This window comes from Micromys minutus (assembly GCF_963924665.1).
Source record: "Micromys minutus genome assembly, chromosome: 29".
NCBI classification, from domain to species: domain Eukaryota; kingdom Metazoa; phylum Chordata; class Mammalia; order Rodentia; family Muridae; genus Micromys; species Micromys minutus.
In genome coordinates this window covers 35,014,231-35,036,841 of record NC_137964.1, presented here as the reverse complement: position 1 = coordinate 35,036,841, position 22,611 = coordinate 35,014,231, and positions in this window count along the sequence as shown.

The following is a 22,611-nucleotide window of genomic DNA, read 5'->3' as shown; positions in this document are numbered from 1 at the left end:
AGTGCCTGGCAAACCATAGAGTTTAAATCCCCACTCAAAGAGAAGCAATCCCTCTCTACAGGATTCCCCAAGGATTAAGGACCCCGAAGACATGAAAAGGAAATTCATTAAAAAAAAAAAAAAAAAGGCTCTGGGTAGTAATTGTATCATAAAAGGTGTCAAGTTAGAGCATACACGCACAATCCAGCTAAACTCTGCCTCATTGAAAGCAACACAAACATTTAGGATGAACGTGCCCAGTCAGATAGGGTGGATGATGCCAGCGTCCTTCACGCATGCTCAGGACACAGAGACTAATGGGCACATTCAAATCATGGTTGCCAACCGCTGAAGCCTGCCCTGTTGCTTATTGGCACCTTCTGTAGACACAGGTGTGCCCTTCCCTCAATAAACTGAGCACCTACTTTGCTCCGTGCCTCTCCACCTCACCTCGAGCGAACCTGTCTACAGACAGATCACCACACACTTGAGGGGGTACCTTGATTACTTGCTGGCTGGGGTACATTCAAATGCAAATGCATACTATGTGCAGAGCAGGCTTTCAGCTCTCAGGGCCAGTCTTGTGAGGTGAGAGGATACTGTCTGGAAGGGGACCAGAGGGGCCCATGCTGGTGGAGGGAGACTAGGAAGTCAAGTTCAGAGGCAGCTGCCCCAAGGTGAGGTGGATTAGACATGCCGGTGAAGCCTGAGCGTGGCAGGGGGTGAATCTGAGGTTTAGAATATTCCAGAGGATGGTGTACCTAGAACACGGCACACCCCTCACTTGGCATAAACAAAGCCTCAACTGCTCCCCAGACTCTGAACTGATGGTACTGCTGGATGCATGGACCTATCAGGGTGTTGTTGAAATTCAGAGGTGGATGTTCAGAGACTGCCTTTGGTTTGCAAATGGGGTTCCATGTTTCCAGCAGGCTCTTGGGGAGAAGAGGCCTGAAATGGCTTAGGTGGGGACATTCCTGAGCAATGATACCAAAGAATGCCCCGTGCACTACTCAGTTTTCATCTGTACAACAGAGCAAAGGGGAAACAACTTCCAGGCAGGAGGCCTCCAGGGTCTCTGTCCTTAGCCCACTCTTGATCTGTGATGGCAGAAAATGTCTGCCCACCTCCTGGCTGCCAGGAAGGGATGAGACAGAGACAAAGACAGGGATGATCTTTTGTTTACTCCAGCCCAACCTACATCATGAAGCAACTCTGCCCTGCCAACAACAGCCTGGTTAAATGTCTTTGGACACACTCTGAGATGGGCTAACTGCCTAGACACTCTTGGTTCAAGCCATGGACAGTCTTGATCAAGTGTCTCAGAGGGAAGAGCTCACCCTTTGACCTGAGATCTAGGTCTGGGTTTCCCACATTGTCTATCTCTGTGGGGCCAGCCAAGCATGGCTCACCCTTGCCTCTTGCTGCCCTGCATGCCAGCCCTTACCCAAGACACCCTGCTTGTTCAGCCTCTGTCCACTTGCCCACATTAATTTATATACTTCCTCCTCTACGGGGCTCTGTCTGGACCTCATGAGTGTCTTCATGCAGCCGACCCTCTAGTGTTTCCCTCAAGAACTCTGACCCACTGAGAAGGAGACACTGATTTTGATGATATTTCTTGTAGATCTAGGAGAGCAGGACAAGCCATGTCTGATACCAAACTAACCATGGAGCAGGTTCCCAAGAGATGTTCACTAAGCAAAGAGAAACTTGTAAGTAAAGGGTAAATGGAAGGGTAGGGGACAGGGAGGGAGATGAATGGGTGGGTAGATAAGAGGGTAGATGGGTGAATGTGTGGACCAATGGACAGAGCAGTGAGTGGGGGGAAGGCAGGTTGACGAGTAGGCACCAGAGAGTAAAGGGTGAATGAATGAATGAATGAATGAATGAATAAACAAATGGATTGGTAAATAAAGGGATGAATGAATGGATGGATGAATGAATGAGTAAATGTATGTATGTATGGGTGGATGGGTGGGTGGGTGGGTGGGTGAGTGGGTGGATAGATGGATGAATAAGTCAATGGGTAAGTAGATGTATGGATGAGTGGGTGGGTATATTAACAGAAAGCAGGAAGTGCTTGAAAAAAGGAGGAAGGGGAAGGGAAGAAAGGAGGAAATAGACAGCAATATCCCCACAGGTGGATTTAGAGACCTGTTTCCACTTTTCCTACAAGATTCCAGGCCTTGGGCTTCACAGAGCCTTCCTAGCGTGACTCTCCCTCATTCCTTCCCTCTCTCTCCCTCCATCACCAAGTCAGCCCCGGAGTGCCGTCACAGCTGCTCAGGGTCCCCCCACGCCTCCCACAGCCATGTCTGCCTGCTCTTCCTACAGGAGAGAAGGAAAGCATCCATCCTGATGAGAAGGGAGAGCCCTCCCTGAGCTTGCAGCTCTGGGCAGTCAGGCAGAAATACGGTCCATTTTTTTCCAGACGTGAGCACGGGCTGGAAGGCATGTTCCTGCAGGGCAACAGGCAAAGTAAGAGCCTCTGCTCCCTCCCCTCATTCAATCAAGAACTACCAGTGATACAGTTGAGGCAGGGAAACGAAGCACCTCATGACTGCCACCACATGAATGGGGTTCCCTATGACCACAGCAGGAGAGGGTTCCATCCACCCCCTCTCCCCCTCACAGACTTCCAACCACCATGTGGGCATTTATACCAGGACACAGGGTGCCTCGTGCAGGCTCCTTCTGCAGCCAGTTCAGTGCTGACTAAGAGGTGACTGGCCTTGACTTCAATCCGCACGGCTGCCCTGAGGCCTTGCTCAGCCTTCCCTGCACATGGGACAGTTGCTTGTATGCCAGGTTTCAGCTCTTGTGGGAGATCCTCTCACTCCCAAGCTTCAAGAACAACAGGCCGTGATTGTCCCACAACAGACTCCTTGGTAGGGTACCCAGGACCCCCAAGAAAATCTCCAGAATGGGAGGATATCTCCAAACACATATTCCAGCGCCGTCAGGACGGCACACCTAGACTTCGGGCCAGTCTCTGCCAGCTCAGAACGAGGCTCCAGGATTTACCGAGTAGATTACATGGCACTTAGCTAATGAAACGACCCCCATCCCACCCACACACAAGATATTGATCCACTGCTGACAACCGTGGAGCTGACAGCAGCCTCCAACCCATTAATAAAATTGAACAGTGGGGGCAACTGGATGTATGGGGGGGAGGAGAAGTGAATTAGGAAAGGGGAAGGGAGGGCGAAGTGCCCTCTGACCCAGAGTAATGGAGGGAGGGAGGGGGAAGAAGGTCTGCATTCAGCCTGGGCCCAGAGGAAGTAGGACCCCAAAAGTGGCTCAATGATTAAGGCAGGCCCCGTGTCACCTGCCATAACACAGGTGTGACTACAGGACAGGCCTTTGGGGCCTCCCTATGTTCCTGTAGGCTTGGCTTGAAAAAAATTGAGCCGGGGTACAGCTCAGTGGGAGAACGTGAACCATGCAAGCTGAAGGCCCAGGCTCCTTCCACAGGAGACAGGAGAGACTAGGGAAGATGCCGGCAGAGATAAGGAAGGTGATTTACCACTCACACCTTTTTAAAATATGGGTTTTCATATAAAAACCTGAACTGGGGGTGTTTCTGGAAAAAATTGGACACACCCTGTGTGAGTTCTTCTTTCATGGTAGTAACTGACCTAAGGGGAAACAGCAGAAAGGTGGGGCTCGGTTTGCAGAGTCTGTCTGTCACTATACTTATACCAGTGACCAGGTACAGCGATTACACATCACACCCCCTCTTCCAGTCTGAACTGAGGTGTGGCAGAAACAAATGCTGGGGTGTGGAGAGACCTGTGTGAGCACACATATCAACCTGTGCACCTGTGTGAATGTGTGTGCATGAGTGGGAACCCGTGTATGCATGCTCATGTGTGTGCACACATGGGAGCCTTTGCACGTGTGTGCTCACCTGTAAAACCTACACAGGTCTCTCTGTGTGTATGAGTCTGAGTGTTGCATGTGTTGGCATGTGTGTGCACATGTGCAAGCCTATGCACCCATGTTTTCATAAGAATACACATATGTGTGAATAAAGTTTGCACATACAGAGCCTGGGCAGGGGACACACACTGGGCTATGTACAGTGGTCACTTCCCCTCAGTGGACTTAATCTTCTTCTTTTCTTTCAACATACCATCTCTTCACTGGAAACAGTAATGTTGGCTTTAGGAAACTGATCTCCCCAGAGTAGAGGACTCGGTGCTGAGACAGGATTTTTGGAAACGCCAATCCGGCTTTCCCCAACTTGGGGGCAGCAGACAGCTTGACTTGCTATCTTTCATTTGCTCACGTTTCCAGTTGGGAACCTGGAGAGGGGACATGCTGAATCCAGGCTGAATCATGGTTGCCTGCTTCCTCAAGGAGGGGCTGGCGGCTGCTGCCCCTCGCCCACTCCATTCAACCTGAACTTAGTACAGGAGTGGCTGCCCTCAGTCCACCTTCCCTTGGACATACAAGTAAGTCCCATCTACAAAAAGGATGAGAACAAATTGTGATCCAGATGGGGAGAGAAGAAGACTGGCAGGCATTGGCCCATAAACCAGATTCACCCTAGCTATGTGTCACAGGCAAGTCACTTAACCTCTCTGAGCCTCAGCCTTTATAAAACAAACAAACAACAGTTATAATGTGTCTTCTAAGGTTGGGGGGAGGGCTGGACGAGAAAAGAAATCCTGTGAAGCCTCTGGGCCTGGCACAGCAGAATGCTAGTGAGCAGCTGTCATGATACCGAGGCCAGCGATGCCACTCAAAGCATCTACTGTGTACACGGAGCAACAGGGGACATGTGCTATCCATTCTCAATCAATTTTCCAAGACACCGGTGAGACTGGGGCTGTTGTGCTCTACTGCAAGAAGAGAAAACAGGGCTGAGAGATGGCTCCATGGTTAAGACCACTGGCTATTCTCCCAAAACCCAAGTTTGATCCTCAGCAACCGCTGTAGACTATTATCCCAACTCCCTGCCAAGGCTCCCTTCATTTTGTCTTATGGGTCTCTCGCCTCCATCTGGTTATGCACCACATGAGCGCCAGAAGAGGGCATCACATTCCCCTGGATGAAAGAGTTGATTGTGAGCCTCCAGGTCTGCATTGTTCACAGACCTCATGTGCTCACTATCAGCCCTGCTCTATTAAAGGCCACACTAATTTTCCAATTGAGAACAAGAGTACGCCTACTGTGTGCCTGGCCTCATACCCAAAAACTAGACCAATGATTAGATAGGAAGAGCAAGACCCATCTATCTACCCACACATCTATCTACTAATTCATCCACTCGCTCATCCATCCATCCATCCATCCACCCATCCATCCATCCATCCATCCATCCATCCATCCACCCACCTACCCACTCACCCATCTACCCATCCACTTAGCTACGTATCCATCCACCCTCCCATCCACCCATCCATCCATCCACCTATCCATCCGTCCATCCATCCATCCATCCATCCATCCATCCATCCATCCATCCATCCACCTATCCATCCATCCATCCATCCACCCATCCACCCATCCACACACACACACATCCACCCATCCGTCCATCCATCCATCCATCCATCCATCCATCCATCCATCCATCCATCCAACCATCTATCCATTCAATTATTCTCTATACAGCCTTCTGTTCCTCCCCCTTTCGACTTCTATTTTTACATTGAAACAACCCCAGCTCTCCAGCAGGGATCCCCAACAGCTCTGCGCCTCTGCAAGCATGTACAGGCAAGTGATAGGGAACCATCTTCCCCAGCTGGGCCTCTTCTCCCCTTCACTGCTGGCAGCAGCTTCAGCCAAACATGTGGAAGCCATTACCAGCATCCCGTCTGATTTCATCTCCCTTGTGTGTAGCTTAACGCTGTGGATTCCAAGGAATGTTGGCCAAGTTCCTTGGCAGAGAGAGAACCACAGGAATGAGGAGCACTCTCATGTCTGCCTCATCTGCAGACAGGCCTCTTCACGTCCCTGCTTTAGGAACAGCGGGTACAACCCACAGGGGCACGGGGAAGACTCCCCCAACTAGAGCAACTTAGACATTAGCCTAAACTTGGACTTATTCAGATGGTGCTGCCTCTCTGTGCCTCAGTTTCCCTATCAGTGAAGCAGGAATTATAATGGCAAACATATGTGCCCTCCTACCCTCGACTCAAAGGGCTGATGCTGGGTGTTTGCCTAAATCCCTGCACGGCTATTTGAGAAACTGCATTCTTTCCTGCCCAGCCCTCAAGCCTGCTTTTCCGTGCAACCCAGGCTAGGCAGCCATTCAGAAAAGGCTCCTGCCCACCAGGAGCCCTGAGCAGTCACCTCACGTGCCCGTGCCTCGGCTTCCCCAGCCTTCTGTTGCACACTCTTTAGCTATGGCTGTAATGACCAGCTGTGCTCACTCACCTAAAGCATCCAGTTGGCTGGCCAGCTTGCACATCCTGTCTGAAAAACCAAGTGGACAGTGTGCCTGAGTAATGAAACCCAAGCTGCACACACGTGCATGAGTGCCGCACATGCTTTTGTCTGCATGTGCGTGTGAACACACACATGCATACACATACCCATACTCACTGAGCATACACTTCCTTTGCACTCTCTTCTCCAAGGCTCCCCTGTGTGTCTGTCTGTCTGTCACCACCAAACCCCCTCCCCTGTGTCGCTGCCTCCAGGGACTGCAGAAGCTTGCCTAGGTGGCTGCTCTCTGCCTCTGCTCACATTCCATGCTCTTCTCCATGGGGGACTGTGTGGCCTCCCGGGAGTGGGGGAGACAAGGAGACAGGATGGGGGGTGGCCTACATGGCCTCTCACAGCACAGCCCCTCTGGCTGGTCTGCCTGCAGCTCTTGGGATGACCTGACTCCTGATTTGTCAGATGGACTGCAGGAGAGGAGAAGGAGCTGGAGCTGGACTTGTGAGGTGCCTGGTATGGGATGTATGTCTGTCTGTCTGTGTCTGCATGCTTATCTGTGTGTAAGTCTGTCTGTGTTTGTATATGGTTGTGTGTTAGTCTCTGTGTGTGTCACTCTCTCTGTGTGTGTCAGTCTCTCTGTGTGTGCTACTCTCTGTGTGCCTTTGTTCGTGAATATGTGTTGGTCTGTGTGTATATGTATCATTCTCTGTGTATGTGTATATGTCAGTCTCTGTGTGTTTGTGTGTGTATCATTGTGTGTGTGTTTCAGCCTCTGTGTGAATATGTGTCAGTATGTGCGTGTCTGTGTGTGTCAGTGTTTATGTCTGTGTGTTTGTAAGTCCCTTTGTGTGTCTGTATGCATGTCAGTCTGTATATGTGTCTTTCTCTCTGTGTGTGTATGTCAGTCTCTGTGTGTGTCTGTTTGTGTCTCTGTGTATGCCAGTCTGTGTATGTGTGTGTTTCTGTGGGCCTCTCTCTCTCTCTGTATGTCCGTCTGTATATGTAAGTCTGTCTGTGTGTGTTTGTGCATGCTCATGTGTGAATGCTGTGTTATTTCCAGCCTCCTCTCAGCGAAGGGCTCTGTCTGTCCTTAAATGTCAACTGTCTGTCTGCTCCTCTGCCTGTCTGATGAGGGGACAGAGTGGCCCGGATCTGAGCATCTGCCTCTGCTGCTCAGCTGGTCACCCCCGCTTCCACCTCTGCCCTCCGCCCCGGCTGTTTGGGGCTGTCTGGCAGCCTTAGCTCTTCTTCTGACCACCTCAGAGCTCCTGCACAGGAAACTCCTCAGACTGCAGCTCTCGGGCTTCCAGAACTTTCTCGTTTGTCTTCTTCTCACCAACTCTGACCCCAGAGTCTGAGTTGTGCCCTCTCCCTTGTCTTCCCTAGGCTCCTCTCTGCATCTCCCTGGCCCAGCCTCTGTTCTTTTGTCTGTCTGTCCACTTGCCCTTGCTATACTCACGGAGTCCACCTTTCACAAGAAGCTGTCACAATTCCACCTTTCAGAGACACCTCCAAGACTACAGGGGTGAGGCTCTGTGATCGATGTCTTCCACCAAGTGACCAGTGTGTCTGTGTTGACCTGGAGCCACCTTATCCTGGACCCCGTATCCTGTGAGTTTCCATGGTTAGTGCACACATTCCCTGAATCCCTACTCCTGACCCCTGATCTCTGCCAACTCCTCAAGATAGCACCAGACAGGGAAAGCTGCTAGCCTTCCTTCAGGACCTGCAAACTCTCTGCTGCTGAGCAGCCAAGCCTGGGTGGAGTCTCCAGGCCTAGGGATTCAAGGGACCCATGTTTGGCAGCCATGTTCTTTGCCTCAGCCCAAACTTTCAGGAAGCTCAGCTCACCACTTTGAGTAGCTGTTTTCCTGTAAGACTTGCCCGAATGCAAATGTACCCCAACCCCTTTTTCTCAACTCCACCCCCTTTCCCATCTGTTCTCTTGCTTGATGCTCAGATGTCTCCCAGGCCAGGCTGGGGCTCAGCAAGTGTAGGCCAAGACCTCCCCTCACCGCCTCCTGCAGACTTGGCTCCCTAGACTTAAGGAGAGAAATTAACAAGAACATCCCGTCTTCAAACCAGCCAGGGGGCGTGCCTGCAGCTTGCCGGGGTGCAGCAGGCATCCTCACTGGGTCCATCCCAGACACTGATGCCCCAGCAGGCCATTCATCATAGCTCCTGTATCCCCCCCTACTTAAGGAGGGAACAACTGAGTATCGCTACACTCCTGGCTCCGCCCACTCCCCAGCTCCTCTGCTGCCGGGTTCACGGATGGGCGGCCCCCCTGCTCTTGGCGCCCGCTCAAGCTGCCTGGTGAACTAAATTGATTTTTTATCGTTGCTCTGGAGCGAGCTTAATGAATCTGTTAGTGACGGCTGCCTGCCCCAAAAGCCTCTCAGTGCCCGCGCCACCAGAACGGCTCTGCTTGCAAAGGAGGGGGCGTTATTTAAGGCTCAGCCTGGGCTCTGGAGAACAACGGGGCTTAGGCTTAGAGGCTGCCTTCCTTCTAGGGTGCTTCTTGTGGTGAGAGGGGCTTGCAGTGGGGCCGGAAGTAGGAAAACGACCAGGAAAGCTTGAGAAGAGTTTGCTTTGCCGTGTGCTGGGGACCAACACTTCATCCACGGCCAAATGTCCGTTTGTACGTCCATCCATACACCCAACTATACATTTACTATTTTTATGTAGATCCTTCTATTCTCTCACCCACTGGCCCGTGAGTTCAAACACCATCCACTCATCCACCTACCTCAACCATCTACCCATATGTTTATCCATGTGTCTGTCTGTCTATGCCCACCCCATCCATTCATTTCTCCATCCATCCTTCCTTACAAACCTATCCTCAGTATCTTTCCTTGAGTCTGTTGTTCGTTCGTTTTATTGTAAGAACAACTCAATATGCTTGCTTTGGCCCACAGGGTCGGTCGCACGGGCTGTTCCAGATTCTACAACTGTTTTCCTCATTCCACTCCTGTCCATGACTCCATGGCCTCGCAAAATGCCCAAGGCTCTTTCTTTCACGGGCCTCTAGTCAAGTTTTACAGCCCAGAGACCGCCAGGGACCGCTTCTGACTCAGACCAGCAGCTCCCGTTTCTGCTTCTGGTTTTGGTGACTTCTCATTCTTTACTCTCAGTGAGCTGTGGGTTGGGTGACCTGTTTTCTCTTGGCTTCTGCTGTGCAGGAGCTCTGCAGTGTCCAGAGCAGCACTTGGGAGCCTATCTGCTGGGATTCTGTAAACCCCACCCCACAGTTACCTGGCAACAGCCAGGTAAGCTTTTCGCCAGTTACCCTACACAATAAAAGGGGATGCTTTCCCCTTTCTCTCTCTCTCTCTCTCTCTCTCTCTCTCTCTCTCTCTCTCTCTCTCTCTCTCTCTCTCCCTCTCTGCCTCTTCACCTCTTGCTCTCCTGTTCTTTGCTCTCCCTGTTGCCCCTCCTCTCCCCCTTCCCTCCCCCCTCACATGCTCATGGCCAGCCTCTACTCTTCTTCTCCTCTTCTCTCTCTGCCTCTACTACCCTCTTAACTCCCCTATGACCTAAATAAACTCTATTCTGTACTATACCATTGTATGGTTGGTCCCTCAGGGAGAAGGGATTCCCGACATACCTTCCCCAGAGGCATGGCCCCCTTAAACCCCTGCCTCGCTGCACCTCCATGGACCATACCACCCTCCCCCTACACACACATTCTTCATCTTTTAACTAACATTGGTGCTGAAACCCGGGGGCATCATATACATACATACATACATACATATATATATATATCACTATCTGCTCTAAGAGACCTCTCAGCCAGGTGCTGAGATCTACACCTGTAGATCATGAGTTTGAGGCTAGCCTGGGCTACAGAGAGAGACCCTGCTCAACCAAGAGTCCTTGTCCCTCAAAGACATACACGGCCAAGCTCATGTGTGGCAAGGCATGTGCTTGGCAGTTCATTCATGGAGCTGGAAGGTAAGCCAGCACTGCCTTCCCGAAAGCTTGGGAAATGCAGCTTTCCAGCCTGAGGTGACTCCCTTGGCAGGCTACGCAGGTCCAGATTCAGATGCAAGACTTCATTAAAAAACATTTTTTTGAAGACAATGGGCAGTTAATGATACCAGGGAGGGGAAGGCATCCTGAAGCGCAGAAACAAGAACATGAATCACAGAGGTGGCAGGAAGTGGATAGATGTGTGTACTCGAAATTAAACAAGAAAAAAAAATCAGTGTGACTAAAGAGATCATAAATGAAATTAAAACCCAGCTAGCGAACAGATAAGCTTCAACGCATTAAAAAAATGGTTAGTGCCCGCTATATAGATATATTCTTAAACCCACACACATATCAGGTGAAGACAGTAACACCCTCAGTGAAGGAACTTCCTGGGAGAAGACATGTAAATGGCCAAAGAGACACAGACAGCTCCAGAGCAGGTGAACCCCCCATGGCCGACTTCACCAGGAGCCAAGGGTGGCTTCGGCTCAGGAGCTAGATGAATGGGGTCTGGTGTTGACCATGGAAGTGTTCACCAAGTGCCTTAAAATGAATGGTTCAGCAATCCAAAATGGCTCAGCTGTGCAAATATGAAGAACCAAGGTGCAGACCCAGAGCCCAGGTGAGCAACAGGAACCATGAGTGAAACACACTTATAAGTCTCACACTGGTCATCACAGGTATGGGCAGAGCTGCCAGTATAGCCAGAACTGCTAAGCACGAGACCCTTCTAGTCTGATACAAGTATTGGTAAAGACCTATAGTTATGAGACCCAGTCTCTTTGCGGGGCCTCCATGAACACGTGTGCACACAAGCACCCATGAACACGCATGCGCATAACCAAATGATACATGCCACCCCTACCTTCAACACCCCTGCCTCCAATATTCATGAACCATGACCCTGAGATCCTATATTCTGGAGCCTCAGATCCAGACAGAACCAGAGCCATCCTGAGTATCCAGGACCTGCAATGCTCCGGGTGTGGGGCAAGATGCTGAAACACAGACCACAGACTCAGAGGTAATATGGCCAGAGAATATCACCCACAACCCTCATATCCGAAATGACATTGAGGTAAGTGACATCCGCCTAATGCAGGAGGGCAGGGTTGGCAGAGAGAGAGAGAGAGAGAGAGAGAGAGAGAGAGACATCTGCAATGCCAGCAGTGGAGTCTGGGAAGGGTTAATACCTCCCTATGTTTTCTGCTGATTTATGTATTTATTTTTAAAACACACGTCCTTCTATTTCTTTAGCTTGGGGTATGCTCCTGCTGCTGTTTGAAGAGACAAAGCTTTTCTATGTAACCCAGGATGGCCTTAACCTTGCTGTATACCAAGCTGGGCTTCTACCCACATTCCTCTTACCTCAGCCACCTTAGAGCCAGAGATTTCAAACATAAAACACCACGCTTGGCGAAAGACTATTCAAAGGCATCCTTCCTTCTCGGCAATTCTGTTTGTTCAATTGCTATTAAATGGCTAGTGATTGGCGAGGCAAATCAGTCCTGATTTTTTTTTTCAATCCTTGGAATAAAATCTAGGACTTTGTGCCGGCTGGTCAAGGGCTCTACCACCGAGCCACAAGCCTAGCCCACATGTAATACTCTTATTAAAGCGAAACCTCCCAATAAAATCCCACATTTACAAAGTTTCCCTAGATTAGGGGCCATCTGGTGAGGGAGAAACCCCAAAAGGCATGTGCTTCTCTGGTGATGATTTCCAGCTTCCGGCCAGTGTGGTGACTGTCACCATGCTGCGTGGAATAATCTCTGGGCTGGGAGTGCTCACCTTGAAAGCGGAAGGGTCTGAATTCCATACTCAGCAGCACACGGTGGAGCGCTTTGCTTTTTCTCTGTCCTGGGCATGCTCCGTGGTATAACAGGGGAATCTGGTCGCAAACCACAATGCCAGCAGCTCCCTCATGGGAAGCAAACTCAATCCCAAAAAATAAAAATGTTCCCCAAATGTCCCATTAGGTTGCCCAAAGTGGAAGCCACTGGTGTCAAGGCAGAAACGGGGAAGGAGCATTTCCTCTGCCCACACAGGGCACACCACTCAAGTCCTGTTTGTTTAGCTTTGCACCCAAGGATACTTCCAGATGCTCATTATGCCTTGTGGCCGGACCCCAGAGATCCATCCAAGGCCCATTTGATTGTCTGAAGGCATCTCTAAGATTGCTTCCTGTTCCCATCCAGTGATAAGGGTCATGTGTACACCGAGGACAGTGCCTCATCATCCCAACTCTGCCTGGGAAGGAGCCACAGTTCTAAAGAGCCAGGCACGACACCAGCTGGCATTCTGGATACCATGGAGGAGCTTCCAGGGAGTGATGTGTGAACAGGAAGGTGACCCTTCTTAAGGGGGCGGGGACAAGGTGGCTGTCTGTGCATCCAGGTGCAGTCCTTTCCGTGAGCATGTGGAATTATCATTTATCTGTGAGGCACTGCCGAGAACGTTTGAGAATGATACACTTACAAATGAAACAAAAAAGGAAAACAAGCTCAGGGAGGGGGCAGGAGGTGTCACTGTTCGGTGGCTTCCATCCAGAGCTAAAGCCAGGGAAGAAACTAATGCTGGATCCATTGTAAGGCCTCCGCTGCAGGAAGGAGATGCCCTGTGGAGGAGGTGGTGGGCACACCCAGCCGGTGCTGACTGAATGAGGCTGGAAGCAGGCAGCAGGTAGAGGATCCTAGTCTTACTCTCCTGCCTCTGCAAACTCATCATGGTGCCCATCAGCAAAAGCACTCACTCTAAAAGCCAGAGACAAAGAAGCGAAGAGCCAGCTGCCACAGAGAGACGGGGCGGGCTGTGTGTGCAGGCTGTGAGCGGGCTGTGTGCCGGTCCTGCAAACACAGCAGCTCTATAAGGACCCTCTACACACACCACATGAAAAAGTAAAGCTACAAACAGCGTGGCAACTCCACCAAAGCCACACAGGCAGGAGAGACAGGCTTTGGAGTGTGGAGGACGTAGGCTAAATTCCTGCCCTGACACTGGAGCTGCTGATCTTAACCTTGTGCCTATACCGGGGGGCTTAGTGATTCCCGCATCCGTGGGCTGCAGAGGGCACGTAGAATGAGGGAAGCGTTGGGTGCTGATCACTGACTCAGACAAGGCCTCCCCCCAACTCCCGGCAGTTATTAACTAGAGTCAGGCTCTGCATTATGTATGGGGCAATTTGTCTGCCTCTCCCTCCACCCGCAGCATCGATCCCCGTGCTTGGCGGCCTCATTGAGATGCAGGGCCACAGCTCTGGGACTCCATCCCAGTGTCTGCTCAATAGCTTATATTTTTAATTTGTCAATAATCTGTTCAGACCTTGGACTGAGCCCCATGGAAGGCTCAGCAGGATTGCTGCACCCGGAGGGGGGTGTTGCGCACCGACGGGGAGAAGACGGTGACTCCTGCCTCAAACCAAACCTGGCTGAGGATGAGGAACAAAAGGGGACCTGACCAGATGCTGGAGATTAAGGAAGACACAGGCTGGGTGCGAGTACCAGCCTGTGTTCCCCTGCCTCAATCCCAGCTCAGATGCAGATGAACTTGACCAAGACGGCAAAGCCTTTTGGAGATCCTGCTCCATGTTTGTAAAGAGTGTGAAGAGCTGTAGAGCATTCTAGCATGTTCCCTTGGAATGACCCTCGGCACACAGAGGGGGTGTGGCGGGTGATAACTACTCAATTGCCACTAAACATTTTCTTCTTAAAAGGTCTTCTAAAGAGTCTGGCAGTGAGTGTCAGTGGGTCTGCAGAGCCCAACATCACTGAAGAAGAGCAGCTTTGTTTCCCAACTCATTCCTGAGAAAGCTGAAGCTCGGAGACTCCCTGGCCCAAGGTTGCCCAGCAGGGCCATGCAGTTCAAGCACTCAGTCAGAGCAGAATTTCAAGCCTCAAGGTTCCAATCATGTATGTCAGAATCCTCAGCACAGGACAAGACCAAAGCCCTTCATCCTTTCCTGGTACTTTGTGTGCTTGTTTCTGTCTGTTCTCTGACAGTGAGGAGGTGTAGGAGGCCTCCTCCCCTCTCACCCTGACATACTCTCCCCCAACCCCATTGAAGGAAGAGACTAGGAGAGTCCTCAGAGCTGGAAGGGGTATCTAAAGACAAAGGTGGCTTTCCTCTAGGAAACAGAGTCCTGTCCAAGACCAGGACTGCCCAGGTCAGCTCAGGATTTGAATGTGTTACAGAAGGCCATCTTGGCTTCTGGAGAGCACAACTTCCTACCTCTGACATGACCTATTCTAGCCCACACTTACCATTTGCATGATGTGTCTCTTCCTGCAGGATTCATGGTCAGCTACAGGAGAAAATGTAAGGCTCACCATTCTGCAAGGTCCTAAAGACCAGGCCCCTGCACATGTGGGAAGTAGCAAAGCCCAGGGGCTCTGGCATTTCCACCTCCTGGGTGTGTAGTCCAAAGTCAGCCCACCATCCAGCCAAGAATCTGAGTCAGTGGGGAGTCAGAGGGTTGAGACTGTCCTAGCCTCTCACTCTGCTCCACTGTCTCCCAAGCTGATTGCTGCACAGGCTCCAGAGAAATATAGGCACGCTGCCTCTCCCTTCTTTCAGCCTGGGGACCTCAGGAGCCTGGAGACATTAGCTTCTGTCTCCAGAGACCTTTCCCCCAGAGTATACGTCTGCTGATAGCTATATTTCCTCCAGAGAGCTCTCTGGCGCTGGCAGAATCCCCATGTGCACATAAGTCAGAAGCTACAAATGCCCTTGAGACTCCTTCAACACCAGAGGTGCTCTCATGGGTGAACGTGGGTGCTCTACAACACCCGATCTCTGACAGCCTCTGTAGCCATGGCATCCCATTCTCCCAGACTGGAAACTGAGGCAAGAGCAGCTTGAGAGACTGCTCAATGAAAGATGGGGCAGATGATATGGGGACAGCCTTCGTTACTCACAATTCTCTTGGCTCCCTAGGAACGCTTGGGCAAGGGGAACCTTAGAAAGCCACTGTGACCCTCAGGGCTCTAGAGGACACAGAGTGGATGGATTCTCAACTATATCCCTCCCTGGGATGAACGTGGATGCTGGTGAGAAGACGTGAGACCCTGGCCAGTGTGCACCGATATCGTGCAGTGTGAACACAGATGGTTTACAACTTCACTCTCTAGTTCTGACTCCGCCACCAGCCTTGTCAGCTCAGAAGAAATCAGGATTGAGATACACAATCACTATTACCTTCTGCTCCTCTCCACTCCTCTCCTCCCCCTCTTCCCCTTCCTCCTCATCTCCATCCACTGCTCCTTCCTCTTCCTCCTTTCCCTGCCTCTTCTGCTTCATCCTCTCCTCACCCTACTTCAGCTCCTGGTCTTTGAAGCCTTGCAGGAGCTTCAGCCAAACTTTCTAAGAGGTGCAGGAGATGGAATCCTGCATCCTGTGTCTTGCACATCTTGAAGAGAGACACCAGAGAGAATCCCTATGTCACACTTTGTCCCCTATCCATCCTATAGAGGGGCCTCGCCAACCACCAACACCACAGAACTCAGCTCTGGTTTGCTCAGAGGCTGAGATCAGCTTCACAGGGCAGCCATTTTTGAACAGGAGCAGGGAGCTTGTGGTTGGTGTCCCCCTGGGTGCTGGTCTTTCTGTTCTCCCCACTCAGAGATGAGGACAGCGGGTTGGTTTGCCAGGAGCACTGGGATGTGAAATGAGCCAGAGAACAAATGAGGGAGGGGAATCCAGTGTGCCCGAGTTTCTCTGTGGCTGGAGTTTATTCATGCGGGAAGTGAGTTGAGTCTACAGATTTCCCATGGGCCTCAGAGTGTCAGCTGGCCTGGTGACAGGCAGCCCTGGAGCAGGGCTAAGAGAAGGGAGGAAATACTAAGCCTTGTAGAAGCCCAGGGTCTCTCCCTCTCCGAGGTAACGTTCTATTGGCTGTGTGGCCTGGGGCAGGCTGCTGCCTACTCTGAGCAGCAGTTTCTCTATTAGATAAGAAAATCTTGGGAGCCGAGAAAGGCAGGACTTCTGTCGTATTGATAAAACAACAACTGGTTGTGAGAGTGCTCAGGGCGCTGTTTTTAAAACACCCAACCCCCAAGCCTGTGCTGCAAACCAGTGGCTAAAAACCTGGCCACTGCTTTAGCCTTCGGGATTATTTTAAAGTTCACAGAGACTACAGTTTCTCACACCAGCTCCCATGTAGCAGAGTAGCTGTCAAACTCTGGCAAAGATGATCCCTTCCAGGTCCAACTCATGCCCAGGGCCATTAGCAGCCATGGGGTCTCTGTCCAAGGTGCTGAAACAAAGCTCTCCTTGCTGGGACTGTGCCAGCGTCTTCAGAAAGCCCTGGTGAAGGCATCCGCTGCATGTACCACAATCTCTCCCCTCACACCCTCATTTCCTCATCTACCGTGGTCCCCTACTCTCTCCTTCATACATTCCTGTTCTGTTCTCTCCCCTCTTTCTCTTTTTTCTCTCCTGCTTCCTCCTTCCCTCTCCACTTACCTGTCTCTTCGATCTCTCCTTTACTATCTTCTCTGCTGTGCATTGTTTAGAATTACCATGTCATCTCCCTCCCCAGAAATCTCCAACCTTACCAGGGCACCAACAGCCTAATTTATGTAACCTGGCAGAGGAACTTACTTGACAGAAGACCTGATCATCCAACTTTTCTTACAGAATGGTGGCTGGTGTCTTCTTACCACCAGAACCACTGTTTCTACCACCACCACCATCATTACATTATCACCATAATCATTATCACCACCATCATCATTCCATTAATATCATTGTACATCTGAAAGTCTTTCACAACCTCGTAAACAAAATTCAAGATAGATGCAGTAACTAACCTGAGGTCACACAGGAGACAAACCCTAGTCTTCACCCTTAACCACCAAGTTGTGGCAATTCCACATAACTATGCCCGAGGTCTAGACACATAAATGAGTCAGACACTGAGCAGGGCTCTTGTCCAGTCCTTGAATGAGGCTTTGCCATGCACGGTTTGAGGAAGGCTTGACTTTCACTGCACAAATGAATAGCACCGACTTCCCAAAGCCAGGAAGCCCTTGCTTTGTCCAAGCTGCAGATTTTGGCAGTACTCCATCATTGCTTAACTTTGAGGTATCTGCATGAAAGGCTCATGGGCTCAAACCATAGCTATCAAATAATGTCACAGTTGAGACGCTTATTCCAGAGGGCACTAGCCTCACTGGTGGACCTCCTGAGGTCCATGGCAGAATGGTCCAAGCAAAGGTGAAACCTGAGTGAAAGAAGTGGGTGTGAGTGAACCCCTAGGAGGTTCACTAACCATCCCTTTTTACCCTCCCTCCCTCCCCCTCCCCTCAACTCCCACTTTCCCTTTTCCTCCTTCTTCCTCTCCCACAACCTTTCTTCTCCGCCTTGCATCTCCCTTAGTGCATGTTACTTTTCTAAGTGCTTGAACAGAATACTTTGACAAATGAAACTTATAAAAGAAAGTAATTACACATATGGAATCCACTATACCAAGCAAAGACATGCCAGCAGAAATAGCCAAGGGTTCACATCTTGATCTGCAATCAGAAGGCAGATAGAACACTAAAAATGCTCCAGTCTTACAAGATCTCAAGCCCATGCCAAATGACACACTTCCTCCAACAAGACCACACCTCCAAATCCTTCCTAAAAAGGTCCGTCAACTGCAGACCGAGTATTGAAATATGGGAGCCTACAAGAACCATTCTCATTCAAATACCATATCCACCCCATAGGCTTGCAGCCATGGCATAATGTAGCATAAATTTGCTCTGACTTCAAAAGTCCTCTTGGTCTTTCAGTCTCTATGCTATTTAAAAGTCCAAATTTTCTTGAGATTCAAGGCAATCTCTGAACTCACCAGGTCTATCAAAATATATTATATACTTTTGAATAAAATGTCACAGAATATACATTACATTCCTGTTTTGGCTACTTTTGCAACAACTTGATACTAGTTAAAGTCATCTGAGGAGGGAACTTAATTAAGAAAATGCCTTACAAGCTTGCCTACAGCCTGCTCTTATGGAAGCATTTTCTTTATCGAGGGTTCCTCCTTTCAGATGACTCTAGCTTGTGCCAAGTTTACATAAAGCTCTCCAACACAATCATCTCCTTCTCAACTTGACACACTAAGACATCACTGCCTAAGCCATAACCTTTCCTTTCTTATTTATCCCCCAAAGCAACATACAGATATCAATATTACACTCACTTTAAAACATTCCAACTTTTAAAAGTCCCATGGCCATTAAAAATTCAAACACTTAGAAGTCTAAAGACTTTTTTAAAAAATATTCAACAAACCTCTGTAAAAATCCAAGGCCCCTTTAAAGGTCAACGCCTCTTAGCCGTAGGCTTCTGTAAAAGAAAATAAATGGAAACATAAATAATAAATAAATAAATAAATAAATAAATAAATAAATAAATAAATACAATGCTTTCTTATTCCAAGGGGGAAACAAAAGCACAAACACAATCTGAACAAGGCAAAAACAAACCCAAACAGTACAAAGTTGAGTGTTAGACTTCTGGGACCCATGCATGGTTTTCTGGGATCCACCAAGGGACTTGGTTCACTGCCCTAGTTCCACCCTCTGCAGCATACATAGTGTATCTCATAGGCTCAGGATCCCTGGCTGCTGTCCATGGTGCTCATTTACATGATACTGGTATCTCCAAAATGCTGGACTCGATCCTGTATCTGGGCTACACGTTCACCAACAGCCTCTCCTGGGCTCTCCTCGTGGTGTCAGTCCTCCGTGTCTCTGTATGACCCACCTCCAATCCTGGGCTTTCAACTGCCACTGAGGCTGCACCTTCACCTATGACCTCTCCTGGACTTACACAATGCTGAGCCTCAGCTGCTCTCAGTGATCCCTTCAAGCCCTCAAAGTTGGGTGGCTCTTACACATCACCAAGATTGGCTGCCAGCACAAGGTACAACCTGGGTGACCTCTAGAGTAAAGCTTCTGTGTGCTGACCCTATAGAAACACTTCCCAGAAGATGTCAATGCAACAACGCTTTGCTTGTTTGCATAGAAATCACTTCTTATTTCTCAGCTCCAGATGACCAACATCAATTGTCCCAGAAAAGCAAAGGTTTCAGCTGATTCTTTAGCTCCAACTGACCTAATAATCTGCATTGAAATAAAAAAAAAATGGCCCCACTGGAGTCTTTAGACTTCCCTCTGAACTTCATAATCCATGTCTCCATCGTGTGTATCTTTCTCAACACTCTTATCTCCCACTCGGCCCCAGGATAGCTCACTTAGCTTTGAATACTTCACAGCCCTTCTGGGCTGGTTTTCCAATGCCCTTCCATAATCCTCTCCAAAACATGGTTAAGCCTGTCACAGCAATACTCCACAATTCCCAGCTGAGAAAATACCTCTATAAGGTCAAGCTGTGGGTAAGTCTGTAGGGTATTTTCTTAATTAGTAATTGATGTGCAAGGGCTCAGCCCATATTGGGTGAGTGCCTCCTATAGGCTGGTGGTTCTGGGTTCTATAAGAAAACAGACTGAATAAGCTTTGAGTAGCAAGCAGGTGAGCAGCATCCCTCCATGGCCTCTGCATCAGCTCCTGCATCCAGGTTCCTGCTGTTAAGTTATGTCTTGTTGGGTGTTTGGACAGAGCTCATGGAGGAAGAGAAAATCAGGTGACAGCTTCCTAGTCTAGAAATGGGATGTTACTGCACAGATTCTCCCCAATCACCTGCTGCAGATAAAACGCAGACTGGTTCTGTGCATTCCCCACCCCCACCTCCAAGCTTGCCTTCTCCTGGTTGCTTTCAATCCTGTTCTGTCCCATGATACTTGGCATCAGTGGCTTGTTCTGCAATCCCTCGGGGTTGCCAGGATCCTTACATCAGAGAAAGTGAAACATAAAAGATAGTATTTTCTCTCAGTCCCTGGAGATTCATTTCAGGTCCCCTTTGGTACCAAGCCAAGTAGTGTTCAAGTTTCTGCTAGAAAACTGCCCAGTGTTTGCAGAGGACCCTCACAATCCTTTGCATGTTCTATCTGGTCTCTGGTTATCTCCCCAATTCACTACCTTGGCAACTCTATGAACTGGAGAGCTGAGGGGGTGACAAGGACAGGGAAGGGGTCTTCCTCAGCATCAACGGTCTGTAGTCAGTTGAATCCACTGGTTCAAGCCCCTGAGAGTGGAGAAAATACTTGACAGGAAAAGGGAGAAAGCTATGCTAGACCATGTCTATAATGCAAGTCTCAGCTCTGGAGGTTGAGGCAGGAGGATGGAAAGTTTGAGGTCGGTCTGGATTAAGTGTCCCGTACTATCTTTGGCAGCTGGCACCGGAGATCACCAGAGAGTGTGCTGAAGTTTAGGCCATGACTGAGGAGGGAGTGTGTCAGGCAGGAGTCAGTCTCCAACTCCCACTGATCTGGGTATGCAGAGACGGAAATCAGAGGCAGGCAGACCTGTTAACGGGGGCAAGAAGTACCTGTAGGGGACAAGATGGCAGTGGCAGCATTAATGATGGGAACAAGTCGGGACTTCAACTGGAAGAGCCTTAAATGTCAGAAACACAGGCATGGTCGCTACTTAGTATTTTAACCACAAACATTCTAGGTGCAAGAACTGCTAAGGACAGTACCTTTACAAATCCCATGATGCCGTTCTTCAGCTAGCTACTCCTACAGGCCACCTTCCCAACATGCACACGGGCTCAGAAGGCCCCAGTACCTTCTCACCACGTTCACACAGATGGAAAATGGCCTGGTCAGAGGCTACTACCCTTTGGTACCTGCAGAGAAGAGACTATTCTGTTGGCTAGGTGAGGACCTGAGAAGTCAATCTCCAACCAGTTTACCAGCGTGAATCTCCAGGGTAGACATGGCTCAACAGCTCATCCCCAGGCCTGCAAAACATCAAAATGGAAGCTTCCTCCATTTTGACTCTGCAGTAGAACTGGGAATGATTCCGAATCCGGGCTATGGAAGAGCCTGGTATGTTGTCACCTGTCTGTCACAGAACCTGTGGTGTCTCATATAGGGTCAGGGCTATGTAGAGGATATCAGCCACACCATTGTTCCATTCTCAGAGGATAAGGAAGTCACACTGCCTTGCCAGTCTGGAGACAAGGGGCTTGGAGGTGCTGTGGCAGGGGCCCTGGAAAGAGACAGCTGGAGGGAGATTAAGGAGATTCGCATGGAATGTATGTACGTCTGGCGCGTATGGTGCATTTGGCAGAGACAGACCTGGGACGGAGGCACGCCTCCCCGGAAAGATGTGAACGCCATTTGGCATTCCATGTTCTCCCAGCCAGCCAGGCCTTGTCTGAATGCAAATGCCGAGCTGGGGGCGTGGTCTGCACACGGGAAGACTCACACTGACAAAGAACAAAGACTGGCAGCTAAGGTCTGTGGGAGCCAGGGCACTTCCTCCTGAGGTCTGCAGCAGGTCTTAGGCTTCTCTTGTGCCCTGGACCTGAACCTGACACCCAGATATTTCTAAAAGGTGCCATCCCTTTGCTCTGGGGGCGGATCTTTCTTCATTTGTGAGTGTATGTTGTGGCGACCACTGGACAACTTGTAGGATTTTTTTGCCTACCACCGTGTGGTTCTCAGGAATCAAACCCAGGTGGTCAGGCTTGACAGAAAGCCCCTTAGCTCACCAAGCCGTCTCTCCAACCCTTTCCTGGTTCTTGGTTTTTGGTATGTAAATAGAAAAGTATGTATTATCTGCTCCTGGTTTTGCTCGGGCTGCCTTGGGGTCTCCAGATTGAGAAATCAGCTCTGCAAAACTTCCGGGCAGGTGACTTTGTAGTTATTCATCTCCAGGGGATCTTCTCTAGGGACAGAGGAGATAGCAAAGGTCTGGGGGGTTCCAGTGTCTCTCTCCAGTCAGGGGGAAGGGTCTCGAATGCCCTATGAAGGAAAATTGACAGGAAGCAAAATAAAAAGGGGATTAGGGTACTAGGTGGCTGTCTCACAACCTCACTGATCCCTGCTTCCAACACAGAGACCATCTTCCTCCATGACTCCCCCTAACCCTTGAACCCCAAGATTCCCTCCCTATAATCATGTGAAACAATCCTTTATTGCCCAAAGGCCATGGACGACTGTACAGCCAGAGTCCCATGTCTTCCCATGTTAGGCTTGGCAATGTCTGGCTTAAATTTGAATCCTGCCCCCGCCCATAGAACAAGAAGCTATTCCCTCAATTTTAATACTCTGGAAAGAAAGTGTCCCCAAAGCCCATATGTACACATAACAGAAGAACAGCTTGCACAGGGCTGAGATTTGGACATGTGGCC